The 15,449-nt window shown below is 36.4% G+C and overlaps 1 long non-coding RNA gene across 7 annotated transcripts in view; it reads right to left on the reverse strand.

The window, feature by feature from the left end:
• Positions 1 to 381: 381 nt before the first annotated feature.
• Positions 382 to 15,449, reverse strand: part of LOC109499002 — a 130,409-nt gene continuing 115,341 nt past the window's right edge. For 2 of the 7 annotated variants that reach the window (XR_006596824.1, XR_006596822.1), the window contains exons 11-12: positions 2,198 to 2,230; positions 1,582 to 1,754 (exon numbers count right to left, since the gene is read on the reverse strand). This is a non-coding gene — a long non-coding RNA (uncharacterized LOC109499002). Of the gene's footprint in view, positions 1,755 to 2,197; positions 2,231 to 15,449 lie in introns of all 7 variants that reach the window. The other 5 variants (XR_006596825.1, XR_006596823.1, XR_006596818.1 and 2 more) reach the window with 5 other exon arrangements.

Raw genomic sequence — 15,449 nt, forward strand, 5'->3', positions numbered from 1 at the left:
CCTCATCTTTACCTGGTTAACCCTCACTCCATCCTCTGATCTCAAGGAAGGGTCATTTCCTTTACTTTTCCGTGTTAGGTCACGCTTGTCTGTTACATACTTTTCCAGAATTGACTCCTTTTATTTTCTTGGAACTTATAATGTTTTAAATTATACATTCATTGATTTGATTGGTGGCATAATATCAGCTTCCCCTCTAAAGTGTAAGCTCCAGGGGCGCCTAGGTGGCTCAGTTGGTTAAGCATCTGACTCTGGCTCAGGTCATGACCTAGCAGTCCATAGGTTTGAGCCCCATATAGGGCTCTATGCTGACAGCTCAGAGCCTGGAACCTGCTTCAGATTCTGTGTCTCCCTCTCTCTCTGCCCTTCCCCGCTCATGCTCTGTCTCTCTCAGTCTCTGAAAAATAAATAAACATTAAATAAATTTTTAATAAAAAAAATAAAATAAAATGTAAGCTCCAGGAACAATGTTATAGTTCATCTTTGTCTCCAAAAGTATAAGTTGCACTTGAGGTAATATTTCTTCCAAATAAGCTAAGTCTCTGGAAAACAGATCTCATCATGACTCTTTTTTAAAGTACTAGAGCAATTTTTTGTATTGTTGCACATCCTGATGGGTAACTGATTGTTTTTAATATGCAAGTATATTTGTAGGTTTTTATAAAACGTGGATCACAGATTCACAGAAGGCTTTCATTGAAGTAGGTGTCACTATCAAAGCACTTGAACACTTGGTTCCAGATTGTTATTTTCCTGTTTTATTTTCTTTTAAAGATGGCCTGTTGTCCTTTGATCTCGCTCTGACCCCTGCACTAACCTACTTCTCTCTTCTTAAGGGGTCCCTGTAGGATCCCAGGTCATGTGGATAAAATTAAAATGGAGATCATGTGATTGAAACTATTCTTCACAACTTCTCCCAAAACACACAGACACGTATTCACACAAACACTTGGATCTGATTTTCAAAGTGTCCAAAAGGCTGTTAAATTTTATATCTCCAATGGAATGGATTTTCTCACACCAATAACAAAACAGAAAGTGCCTAAATATTATGTTTCAAAATTAATAGTTTGTGACACTTCATGATCATATCCCTTTCACTGACATTCTAATATTTCCCTACTTCTTCAGCACATTTTTGTTAAACTATTTTTTAATTCCTTTTTTTTTCCCAGCTGACCTTTCTGAAAGTTTGCCTCATGCATCAGTATGAAATGATCAGATGAATATTATACTTGTTTCATGTTTCCTCTGCAAAATGTAAATAAATGGAGATGGAAAGTAGGAGATTCTTTGAGGATCTAGCTAAGAATCATGCAATAATTTCCCATCTGTGTCTTAGTAATATGTTTTGTGTTTTCAGGAAAGGCAAAAAAAAAAGTGGTCTTAGAGGTCAAAAAATACCTTGCAAAGAAAGAAGAATTATATAGCATTTCTGAAAGTATTAATTCATAAACTTGATAAAACTACTACAAGAGATATCAGTGAACAAAAACAGAGTAATATTTATTGTAAAATATGAACTTTAATCTTTAACTCAACAGAAGAATTAAAGAAAATTACTTTTTAAAATATTAAATGACTTGAAACAACTTTATAAATTTCAAACACATTGGATACAATTTTACCACTTATATACCTCTACTTCTCAGATCAGAGGCATCATAATTCTATATACATTATGGTGGCTGTGTATTCTGAATCATCACTTAATGTTGACACACTTCAGCAAGAATTTAGCGACTAAATATTCTCTGAAAATAGGAAAGGAGACAGTTAAAATTAATTTTGGATCTTTCTCACTCTTCCTCCTAGCCTCTCAAATCAGTTTGCCATCTTTTGGGGCCGTTTCCAAAAAGAACTCTTAATTAAACAATCCCCAGATTAAATACAATCGCTTTTGCTTATTCTTTATCAGGCCATTATCTCTAGTATAGCTCAGCCAAATTAGAAATTCAGGGCTAATTTGAAATACCTCTTGTTTTGTTACAGCTTGAAGAAAAGATAAAGGTCAGAAGCAGGCTTAAAGAGATGGACAGAAGTCATGAGTAAGAAATAAACAAAGGAAGTTCCTTTGCAGTAGAACTATTTAAAACATATGCCAATAAAATGTTCAAAGGATTCCTACAGGGCTCCAAAGATAAACACATGCAATGTTTTGTTTTTGTTTTTTTTTTTTTCTTGAAAAACTACTTACCTGAAGCAGTAAACTCAAATATACAGCACAGTTCTGTGGAAAAATACAAGAGATAACCATGGACTATTTACCAGGAATTCAAACTTAGTGCATGCACATGACGGCAAAGGTTTACATCCCAGCGCAACCTGCTATTAGCTGTGTGAATTGGGGCAAGTCCTTTAACATCTCTTTGCCCCAGTTGCCTTATCTGTAAGGGTAATAATTACAAACACCCACCTCACTTTTTTTCCTGAATCTGGGAATATGTGTTGGTTTCCCAGAGCTGTTGTAACAAAGTACCACAAACCCAGTGGCTTAAAACAATAGAAATGTATTATCTCCTATTTCTGAAGGCTAGAAGTCTGAAATCAGTGTATTGGCAGGGTCGCAATCCTTCTGAAGGTTCTGGGGAAGAACCTTCTTTGCCTCTTTTGCCTTCTTTGCCTTCTTTGCCATAGGTTTTTTGTTTAAGTTTATTTATTTATTTTGAGAGAAAGGGAGACAAAGAATCCCAAGCAGGCTCTGTACTGTCAGCGCAGAGCCCAACAAGGGACCTGAACTCAGGAACATGAGATCATGACCTGAGCTGAAATCAAGAGTCAGATATTCAACCTACCTAACCAGATGCAAAATTCTTATAATCAGGTCAGTCACAGAGTAAATGTTCACTAAATGCCAGTTATTATTACCAATTTTATTATCATCATTATTCTAGTGAAGTGGTACATTAAAGGGGCTGGACATTAAAAACTCTAACTTGTAAGAGACCAGCAATAATAAATCTGTGGAAGTGAGGAGACTCATCTGAAAACACATTGAAAAAATACTGAGAACACTTATAGTCCCTCCTCAGTCCTCACATGATGAGAGTTAAGATTTCAAATGAAGGGCTATTTTTCAATATATTTACTGGCTACATTAAAGTTCAGGAGTTTGGGACAAAATTAAGCAGAAATATGAGAAAAAAATGTAGAAGACATTAAAAAAGAATTCAGAAGGCCCAGAAACTGTGAAAAAAATTAGAGGGAGAGAGAGGATTATTAAAGAAATAATGGGGGCACCTGGGTGTCTCAGTTGGTTGAGCATCTAACTCTTGATTTCAGCTCAAGTCATGATCCCAGGGTCATAGAACTGAATCCTGCATCATGTTACTTAAGATTCTCTCTCTCTCTCTCTCTCTCTCTCTCTCTCTCTCTCTCTCTCCCTTCCCATCTTTCCTACTTGCACATGCACTCTCTCTTTAAAATAAAAACAAAGAAGCAAAAATAGAGATGTAAATAATTAAATTATGTAGTATTTTAAAAAGTGACACATACTATTATATAAAAATGTAGGAGGTGGCACAGAAGATCTGGAGGGCTGAGACTGGGGGAAAATTGGCAATATTAAAATAGGATGTCCTGATAGCCCTCAGGGGAAATGCTGTGAAGCATGGAAGTACCTGGAGAAAGAGAGCTGTTAACGCAGGAAGAGCCATTATAAAGGCCTGAAGTTGGAAGACTGCCTGGCATGTTCCAGGAAGCAGCGGATGCTCAGAATGAAATAAAGTGGCAAGCATGGAAAGGCCTGGGGAGATGTTGCAGGCAAAAGACACTGCGGCCTGGAAAGAGCTGGCTAGTGTGGGTAGAGAGTCAAGGATGAAGTCCGCGAAAAAGCCAACGTCCTGAGCACAGAGGCCTTGTGGGCCACAGGGAGAATTCTAGATTTTATTCTACGTGTGGTGAGAAGCAATGGCAGATTTGTAAACAGGAGAATGACCTTATCTGCTTTAATTTTACAGGATGGTTATGACTGCTGAGTGGAAAACAGAATGTAGGGGCAAAAATGGAGGTAGAAGGCTAACGAAAGGTCCAGAGCTAGACAAAATGTTAGCTTATCCCAGCAGGAGAGGAAGCAGTCAGCAGAGGTCGGTTGAGGGTTAAAGTTTTTAAACAGAGTGAACAAGATTTGATAATGGATTGGATGTCAGATATAAAAAATGAAGGATGGCTCCTAGGTTTTCACCTAAGCAACTAAGTACATTGAAGCAATATTTACCAGGCAGGTTCTTATCTGTTTTATGAAAGAATTCACCACGTAATTCTTTTCCACTACGAGTTTCACATATGCATTAAAAACATGATGGAAATAAAGGTTAGATTTCGCACATCATATCAGAAATGAAAGTCCAGCTTGAATCAAGATATATATATTTTTACTTAATACCTCTTTTCATATGTAAACGCTAATTAAAAACTTAAATAGATATTATCTATAAATCTACCAATGCAGAGGACAGAAAAATCTCAAGACTAGTTTTGAATATTCTAACATCACTGTACTTTCTGCTTAATGAGAGTGAAAATGAGGTAACCAACACTACACACGTGCTATTAAACTGAAGAAAAGGCCATTTTATAAGCATTAAACTCCTGTGGCCCACCAAATGTTCCTACTCACTCACCTATGGGGAGGGCAATTACCATTCTGAGATTGCTAAAGCAATAGAATATGCCTTTATCTATTTTCCTTTAGGCTGAAACATTTCAAATGTTTTTAAAAGTCACTTTCTGGTCTCCTTATCTGATTTACAAGAACTAAGGTGACATTATTGCATCACCTCAATCGAATCTGACAATATGTTTCTTAACCTAATAAAAATTCCCCTCCCCCCATTATAATAATAACAAGTTTATTTTGCTGTGAGGCATTTTTAATTACATCATGTACGGCCATAATTGAAATGTGCCCATTTTGGGTTGACATTTTAATTACCCCATTATCCAGAAAACAAATATTATGAAACTTTTAAAAATAATTTTTTGCAGTTTAGAACTGTTTTTAGCCATTGTTACAGTCAATTAGTCTTCTGAAATCCTTTAAACGTGGGAGAATTTTCTTCAAGTTAATGTCTTTTCTCTTAATACATTTAGTATTTTCCCTTAAATATTAATTTCTTCCTACTAATTAATTTAGTCTCAAGATAAACTAAATCTTTCTACATCCTTCCCTCACCCTTAATCTGACCTTCATTTTGGAATCTTTTTTGCCCTCAGTTTTGTACAAAGATCCCTGTTTCACATGGTTCAAAGAATCCCCAAACTTTTGAAGCTCACTGCTTTTGATCTTGGCTCTGTGGGCATGAAAAATGCATGAGAAATTTTATTATTATTTTGCAAACAGGCCATAATAACAGAAAAAGATAGTTAAGCCCTGGACCTAAGTGAATTTAGGGCTATCACCTAAAAGAGAAAGGTAATCTGGAAGTAAGGCTAAAATGAACTCTACTAAAATTTTTGATGCCCAGCAAGAGATTAATCTGACACAGAGAGGCAAAACTCATCAAAGTAGAAATCTTAATGATTTCCAGGAAAACTGGATGTATTGGGGGTTGATTTGGGAGTAAGGTCCCTTTTAAGGAGTGCTACCAAATCTCCTCCTATCCTATGCTGTCATACATAAGAGGAAGCAGAGAACTTGTCTGGGTCTCAAGGGTAGAAGGAGAGAGAACATTGTAGCTATTTCACAAACTTTTGCATCAAAATTTACTTTAGACATTTACTGATAGAGGAAAAAAAAACAAACCAGACTTGACCTAGTTTACCTGTGGTGTTAGTCCCTCTGGATTGGGTGATGAGTGTAGTTCGCTAGAAATTGGTTAGATAAGAGAATCTTAAAGGCAGAGAACAAACTGAGGATTGCTGGAGGGAAAGTGGATAGGGGGATGGGCTAAATGGGTGAGGGGCATTAAAGAGAGTTACTTGTTGGGATGAGCACTGGGTGTTATATGTAAGTGATGAATCACTAAATTCTACTTCCAAAACCATTATTACATTATATGTTAACTAACTTGGATTTACATAATATTTAAAAATAATAATAATAATAATAATAATAAAGGAGGAAATTGGTTAGCTCACTGAGGTGGCACCAGAGAAGACTGGGATCTTACTCTCCTCCATGGTCTCCTATGATTCTGAAGTCTTCTCCTCTTACACCCTAGACTTTAAGATTCGATCCTTAACTTTTCTTTTTCTCTCTCCACACTATCTCACAATATGTATTTCCAAAGATCTTCCATTGTAAGATACAACATCAGAAAAGATACACATAACCTCAATAATAAAATGTACTCCAGGGGCGCCTGGGTGGCTCAGTGGGTTAAAGGTCCGACTTCAACCCAGGTCATGATCTCACAGTTTGTGACTTCGAGCCCCGCGTCGGGCTCTGTGCTGACAGCTCAGAGCCTGGAGCCTGCTTCAGATTCTGTGTCTCCCTCTCTCTCTCTGCCCTTCCCCCACTTGTTCTCTCTCTCTCTCTCTCTCTCTCTCAAAAATAAATAAACGTTAAATTTTTTTAAATGTATCCCAATTACACACTTATAAAATGTGAAGCATAGAAACATTTCAATCAGGAAACATAATACTGTGTATTAATGATTCCTAAATCTACAATTTTATTGCCATTGAATTGTCTACTAGTCATTTTCAGGTGTATATCTTGCCTCTGAAGCCTGTTTTCTTTACTATTTACAGAAATAGTAAGAGTGCTGTCATTGCTCTCCAAGTCAGTGGCTTTTAACCTACATTCCCTATGCTCCATGTCCAGTCTGTCATTAACACTGACCTATGATGTGTTCCTTTCTTTTCTTTCTAAGGTCGAGTCCTTATCATGGCATGCCTAGAGTACTGGCACAGCATCTCAGTTGGTGACCTTGCCTCTAGGCAGAAACAGAGGAGATATCAACATGGTAAGTGTTCTAAGTTAGATTTCCTCACTTTATTTCATGGGTCCATTGCTTAATATGTGTGTGACTTTGGGCAAATTATTTTTTTAAGATTCTTTTCCTCATCTAGAAACTAAGAGTAAGAATAGTAATTTACTCATGGAATTTCATGATTATATGAAGGAATACATGGAAAGTGTTAGAACCACATCTGAAATTCTAGCAAGCATTCATAAGATATTAGCTACTAAGACACCACATTCTAATCCACTTGACACAAAAGTATTAGCATCAGCTCTACTAAAATATCAGTTAATTCAGCCATTAAACATAAGTGCATTCATTTAGCAAATGAGTGTCTATCTTATAGTAGGTAAATTAAACCAACAAGCAGAAGAGGTAAGGGGAGATACAGATAATAAACAAGAAAACAAATATATGAGCAAATAGTTTATTTTGTGATAATGGTTATGATGTTATGATTAAGATAAAACGAGATACGATGGATGTGGAGGTTGTGTCTAGATTGGGAGGTTAAAACATGACAAAGGGGGTCACTTTTGTCTTTTTAAAATTATCACATAACTGTTATTACATAATAGGTAAGCTTTTGAAACTGGCTTTCACTCAACATAATGCCTTTGAGATTCATCCAAGTTGTTACAATTTCTCATTTTCACTATAAAATATGTTTTAAAGAACCCAGGGGTTGTGCTTTTTTTTTTAGTTTATTTACTTATTTTAAGAGATACAGAGAGCATAAGCAGGGGATGTGACAGAGAGAGAAGGAGACAGAGGATCCGAAGCAGGCTCTGTGCTGACAGTGGCCACCCCATGACAGGGCTTGAACTGACGAACCATGAGATCATGACCTGAGCTGAAGTTGGGCACTTAGCTGACTGAACCACCAGGTGCCCCCAAGAACCCAGGAGTTTTTACACAGATATTTACCATTTCTGTTGTTCTCCCTTCAGATGTTACAACTTTCCTTGTGGTGTGATGTTCCTCCTCTCTGAAGGATTTTTTTTTTTAGCAATTGTTTTATAATGGTTTTGCTAGCAACAACTCCTCTTAGTTTTCCTTCATCTGAAAATGTTTTTATTTCACTTCCATTCTTGAAGGATAATTTTACTGAATACAGAATCCTGGATTAACAGCTCTTTTCCTGAAGCACTTTAAAATTGTTGTTCCACTTCTTCCTGGGTTCTGTAGTTTCTAAAAATCATCTGTCATTGTTCCCTAAATGTAATGGGTCATTTCTCCTGGATGCTGTCAAGATTTTTTCTTTGTTTTTGGTTTTTAGCAGTCTGATTAATGATGTGTCTAGGTTTATATTTTCTTGTTTTTATCATGTTTAATAATTGTTGAACTCCTAGAATCTGTAGATTTATGTCTTTGGTCAAATTTTACTGGTTTTCAACCATCATTTCTTCAAATATATTTTTAACACCATAATTTTTTTTCTTCTTCTGTGATTCTAATGATATGAAGCTTAAGCTCAATGTCAGTTTCATTTTTCAAATCTTTGCAGCGTTGCCCATATCTGTCCCATACGTGAATCACTTAGTTGGGTACATAGGTGGTCACGGGTGGTCCATCTGTTAGTTCTCAGTATCTTTTGTGTTTAGAATCAGATATACAAATTTAGAGCTCAGGAGTGAACCCAGGAGTTTGTAATGACTTTATGATGTCCCTTTTCTGAGTCCCTTCCCTTTTTGGTTTTTGACCAGAAAGCTGAGGATTTAGTTACTCCACTGTGCTGCACTCTTTCCGTGACTGTGTGCACATCCCGGAACAATAGACAGTATGACTGAAAGAAGAAAAGCAATAGAGGCTTACTCTGCCTTCTTGGGATCACAGCTCTTCCAGAGAGGAAGATCTTCCTGCCTTCAAGTTTTCTTTTTTTTTTTTTTTTCAACGTTTTTTATTTATTTTTGGGACAGAGAGAGACAGAGCATGAATGGGGGAGGGGCAGAGAGAGAGGGAGACACAGAATCGGAAGCGGGCTCCGGGCTCCGGGCCATCAGCCCAGAGCCTGATGCGGGGCTCGAACTCACAGACCGTGAGATCGTGACCTGGCTGAAGTCGGACGCTTAACCGACTGCGCCACCCAGGCGCCCCAATGCCTTCAAGTTTTCAACAACTCCAGGCTCCTATTGCCACTTATTGTAGCTGCTCATCCCGTAGCCACTGTGAGTTTTTCTGGAAGCTAGAGAAGAAGAGAACTGAGAAAAGAGAAAAAAAGGAGGGATTTCTCCCTACTATCTGAATATTTGGAGACCTTTATTCCACTCCCCAGACAGAATAAGAGAGTTTCTCCTAGAACTCTGTCTGCACCTTGCTGCCCTCTTCTGGTTTGGGGACTGCCTTACATTCAAGCCAGGGTATACCGGAGGAAAATGGGAAATTCATTGCCAATCTGATGTATGTTCAATTCCGGTCTTCCTCCCCTGTCTGCCAGCCACTACTTATTTTTCAAAGACTTCTAATGAATTTCATTCCATGCATTCTGTCCAGGTTTTAGAGCTATATCTGATGAGATATACAAGGTAGGATATACTTAATCCATCATACCCCAAATCAGAATTCCCACTTTGCTTTTTGTAGTAATTAATTTTTAAATAATTTATCTATTTGCTGCTGACTTGGATAAACATTTGTTTTCTCAATATAGGAACATAGAAGGTGACCACATAAAAAGAATGCAGGGGGAGGGATCCAGTGGAATAAGTAGATCCTGGCTCCATGAGCCAAAGCACTTTGTGGCCTAAAAGTACTAGGTTAAAAAGCTAGACTATGAACCATGTGCTCCTCATAACAGGAACTTACACATGTTCATTCTTGTGCACCCAGAACCCACCATAAAGTCACATATATGGTATACATCAAACATTTCTTTCTTATTGAGTTGGCTCAAGAGATGATAATGAAATATCAAGGCAAAATGTATGGCCAGAATTCCTGGGGTTTCTTTACTCAATCAGCAAATAACTTATGTGAAATCATATTACCACTTATGGAACATTTTTGCTTCTCATCCTTTATGGGCAAGACTTGCCCTGAAAGGCTTTGTCAAATAACTTGTCGAAACAGGTATATGTGGTTTGCATGTTATTCTCCTGATCTAGAGTCTAGAGCTTATTTTTAAAGAAAAGGGGATTTATTTTGGAAAACTTACATTTAATAAATACATTTGGCTTCTAGAGATAATGGTGTCTTTTGAATGATTACCCACTGGATTTTTTTTTAATTTTTTTTTTCAACGTTTATTTATTTTTGGGACAGAGAGAGACAGAGCATGAACGGGGGGGGGGGGGCAGAGAGAGAGGGAGACACAGAATCGGAAACAGGCTCCAGGCTCTGAGCCATCAGCCCAGAGCCTGACGCGGGGCTCGAACTCCCGGACCGCGAGATCGTGACCTGGCTGAAGTCGGGCACTTAACCGACTATGCCACCCAGGCGCCCCTACCCACCGGATTTTTAATTATACCTTCAAAATTTTTGCAAAAGCTTATTTATGATTTCTGGATGGGCAGTGGCCTGTCACTGTTTAAAATGTGAACAAATTGTGTTGCTACATGTACTTATAGCATTCCAACTGAAGTAATTTAATAAGAAATACTAGAATCTTTTATCTAGCCTAATGCCTTCATTTTAGAGATGAAGAAATTAAAACTCATAAAGATTAAGCAACTTGCCCAAGAATTCATAGAGTATTAGTAAAAGGAGCAAGACCCTGGTACCAATCAAGACTCGGAAGGCCTCTTGATCCTACTCTGACTTTTCTATTCTTACTCTAGTCTCTTATAGTTGTTTTAACAGCTGTTACAGTATCTAAGAGATTTGAACAAGTTTTTGCCTAAAGAGGGTAAAGCTAGTTCTTCTATTTTATTTACACTTTGGAAAAGCGTCAGCAATTTAGAAAACTGGGTTTTATTTTTTTCTCAAGATAACTACAGCTCCAAGCATCATGTCTTCAAACTACATATGGAGATGTGAATGTGTTGGAGAACACAAGACACCAACAATTCTTCTAAATCCCCAGATTATAATTACATTCCTTCCTTATACTCCTAACACTTATATGTTTCTTTCTAAGTTTTTTGTCTGGAAAACATCATTACTCTAAAATGAAACAAATCTCTGCCTTTTCCACCATTGTGCACTGAGTCTCTAATTGTATATGGAAAGAAATATACCATCATGCCAACTCCAAAATGCGTATCTCCAGCCTGGACTTCTCTCCTGAACTCCACATTCACAGAGCTGCAGGCTACTTGACCTCTGCACCTCGACGTATAATAGACAACTCAATGTTTACAGGTCCAAAACTAAGTTCAGACCTTTACACTCCTCTTGGTGCCCCTTTAATTGGAGTTGTTCATTTTTTTTCCCCTTAGTATTTCTATTATTTTTAATACTCAGAGTGAATGTTTCCTATTCTCTGGCTTTCCTACCTTTAGATATATTTACATAGTTGTTCTACAGTATGACTTGATCATTCCAATATCTGAAATCTCAGCGGGTCTCTTTCTGGTATCTGTGCTTCTGCTGAGTCTTGCTGTTTCCTGGTGTGCTTGAACATATTTGTATACCACTCATTACTCTAGTTCAAAGTTACACACGAAGGCAGACCAGCTGGGTATAATGAAGCGTTGGCTGATCTCGTCTCTTTAGTGGTTTCTAATCTTTAATCTTTAGGAAATTAGAGCAAGTCCCATACATCTGTCTACCTTCCTTTATTACAGTATTTGCAATTAGACTAATCACTTATTCATCAACTATTTGGTAAGGTGAATGTGTTTCTTAATGTTTTGTTCTATTGGGGTTTTGCCACACAGTATTTTAAGAATTGTCTATAAAAGCTTTTCTTTTTTTCTTTTTTAGGTAACAGAATTTTCCTGAAAACACACACAGGTGGAAAAAACAAAGTATATTTAGTATATTTGTTTGATATTTCTCTTCTCTTCATTTTGCTTACACCAAGTCAAAATAAAAGACAGTACATAGTTAACTTCATTTTTATTCTCAGTATACATAATCACTTGGGCATGTTTTCCAAAACTAATTGATATTGATTAGAAAATATCCAGTGTTAAGACATGTGAGAACTAAATAAATAAAAATACTAACAACATTCTTGGTTGGGAAAACACAACATTATAAATCTATAAATTCTCAAAAATTTTACCTGAAAATTTAATGCATTACTAATCGATAGTCCATGAGATAATATTCCTGAGCTTGACAATATGATCCTAAAATTCATTTTAAATAATGGCTAATAAAAAGATAAGTGTTGAAAAGAATAAAGTTAAGGAAACTTGTCCAACCAGATGGTAATATACATTCCTAAATCAGTCCAGAAACAAAGTTAGTATATGATACAAAGATCATAATGTATCAATGGTGAAAATAATTCAATATTTAATTATTAGTTTTTGGATAACTATTTAACCACTTGGAAACAAGATAAATACTCCAAATACTTACTGTATACATTACTATAAATTCCAGAGGTAGTAATAATTGAGAGCGATAAATATGGTACCATGTAAGAGTGGTGTCCTACAAGCACTTATAATGTGGAAGTCTGATAATAAGAGATTACAAAAGTGATAGCGGCAGCACCTGGGTGGCTCGGTCGGTTAAGCCTCTGACTCTTGATTTCAGCTTAGGTCATGTTCTCACCGTCTCTGAGATCAAGCCCCGCATTGGGCTCTGCACTGACAGCATGGAGCCTGCTTGGGATTGTCTCTCTCCCTCTCTCTCTGCTCCTCCCCTGCTTGTGCTCTTTCTCTCTCTCTCTCTGCCTCTCTTTCTCGCCAATGTAAATAAACATTTTAAAAAAGTGATAGAAAGATATATGAGCAAATGATCATATAATCTTAGAGATTCTACATTAAAAGCGAAGATAATGAAGGAAAAAGAATGACTTCACTAAGTAAAAATTTAATACCAGATAATGAAAAACAAAAAATTTAAAACATTTAAATATAAATGAGAAACTTAGAAAACACATTTTCAACATATTTATCAGACAAAATATTTATATGCCATGTTAAAAGTTTTTACAAAACCTCAATTAAAGAAGATGTACATCTTCTCAATATAAAGGAAGCATAAGAGTATATTTACATGGAATTTAAGAAACACAGCAGATGAACAGAGAAGGGAAGGAAAAATAAGATAAAAAGAGAGAGGGAGGAAAACCATAAGAAACTCTTAAATACAGAGAACAAACTGAGGGTTGCTGGAGGGGGGTAGGTGGGGGATGGGCTAAATGGGTGATGGGCTTTAAGGAGGGCACTTGTTGGGATGAGCACTGGGTGTTCTATGTAAGTGATGAATTACTGGGTTCTACTCCTGAAACCAATACTACACTGTATGTTAACTAACTTGAATTTAAAGAAATAATTTTTTAAAAAGAATATATTTAAAAAGAAATAATGTAAGTAATAGATAATATACATTAATTATTAATAAAGAAATGCTTAATAAGATACTATTTCTATCATAAAATTGGCAAGTATGAAATATTTATATGAAATACTAAATAAAATTGACCTTTTATTTATTTTTTAAATTTTTTAATTTTTTTTTAATTTTTAATGTTTATTTTTCAGAAAGAGAGAGACAAAGCAAAGTGGGGAAAGGGGCAGAGAGAGAGGGAGACACTGGCTCCAGGCTCCAACCTGTCAGCACAGAGCCTGATGCGAGGCTTGAACTCAGAATTGAGATCATGACCTGAGCTGAAGTCAGATGCTTAACCGACTGAGCCACCCAGGTGCCCCAAAATTGGTGACCTTTTAAAGAAAATAGTCAATTTTATAAATTATTATGGAGTAAATTGTGCTAATTTTTCCAAAAACTTTACAAATCTTATTTCATCTTTATTCTATCAATTTTACATCTAAGAATTAGTTCAAAAAATGTTTTAACATTTTTCTGCATTTATATTTAACTATTAATGATACACAAATAGTTACATAATAGTTAAATACATAAATAGTTTAAATAATTTTAAAGCAACCAGTATATGCAGCAGATGATTCAGCAAATAAAATCTATTGGATCCCTACATGGATATATATCGTACATTAATTTTTATCACTAAGAAATGTTTAACTATCATCAAATAAAAAATACACAGGTTAGGGGCACCTGGGTGGCTCAGTGGGTTAAGCGACCAACTGCAGCTCAGGTCATGATCTCAGGGTTAGTGAGTTCGAGCCCCACGTCAGGCTCTGTGCTGACAGTTCAGAACCTGGAGCTTGCTTCAGATTCTGTGTCTCCCTCTCTCTCTCTCTGTATCACCCCTGCTCACTTACTTTCTCTCTCTCTCTCTCTCTCTCTCTCTCTCTCTCTCTCTCCAAAATTAATAAACATTAAATTTTTTAAAACATACACAGGTTGCAGGGTAGTATTTATAGTCTGTCTTTATATAGACTCATGTATTAGTTTTAAGGGTAGGATAGAATTGGGTAGCCAGGGAATCTAATGAACCTGGTAATAAACCTGAAGAGGCCACCTGCTAGCTATATGAGCATACTCCATGGCAATAAAACTCTCCTCCTTTGTAATCTAGTACACACAAATTTCACAAAACATGTACAAGAAAGTTTACAGTGATGTTGTTCCTAATAGCCCCATCCATAATGGAATGGGTAGAAAATGAAGCATATTCACATAAAAATGAAAGTAAACAAACAGAATACAGCTACACAACAAGTATGACTCTCATAAACATAAAACTGGGCAAAAGAAACGTAACAGTATGGTTATATTTATATAAAGCTTAAAAATCTAGTAAAGCTAAACCACATTATTTAGGCAAACAAGGATACGTGAAAAACAATGAAGAAAAATAGCAAGGAAACAACGATCACATAGGGATAGTAGTTACCTCCCGAGCAGAGGTAAGAACCAATAATTCCACAGCTTCGGGAGTGGCTCACAGTGTTCTATTTCTTGACTTTCGTGAAAAGGGAGGGAAATGCATGGGAGATCACATTATAATAATTTACTTATTCACATATTGATCTTTTTATTCTTTATATATGTTATATTTCACAATAAAATAAGGATTTTTAGAAGTTGGCATTTGTTTTTATATTAGTAGCACCCAGGCCCTTTGATCATCTGGTCAATGGGCTATAACATATGATAAGAAAGAAAGCGTTGATCCCCTCCTTGTCTGTCATTTCATTCTGATCCACTGTTCACCCGCTGTTTGTCTCTTATTGTAGAGAATATTCTTGACTTTTTCCAGTAGCGGGATGTGTTTTGTTGCACTGTGCCTACTCCTTAGGCTTGTTGCCATAGGGATTAACGTGAAGCATTTATAAAGCAGATGGCCAGGTTTGCATGCCCTTACTTTCACAGGCCCAGATGTGGCCTGAACCCATGACCTTATTAGTACCTACCGTAAATAACTGGAGTAACTAACTCCGGCTAGTCCTAAAAAGAATGATAAATGAATTCAAAAAGCAAGGAAAATAGGAATGCCCTTTAAAATAACCAAAACATCTATTAGTTCTATAATGAAAAATAGGTTAACAGAGT

Source organism: Felis catus, chromosome B1 (genome assembly GCF_018350175.1).
Source record: "Felis catus isolate Fca126 chromosome B1, F.catus_Fca126_mat1.0, whole genome shotgun sequence".
NCBI lineage: Eukaryota > Metazoa > Chordata > Mammalia > Carnivora > Felidae > Felis > Felis catus.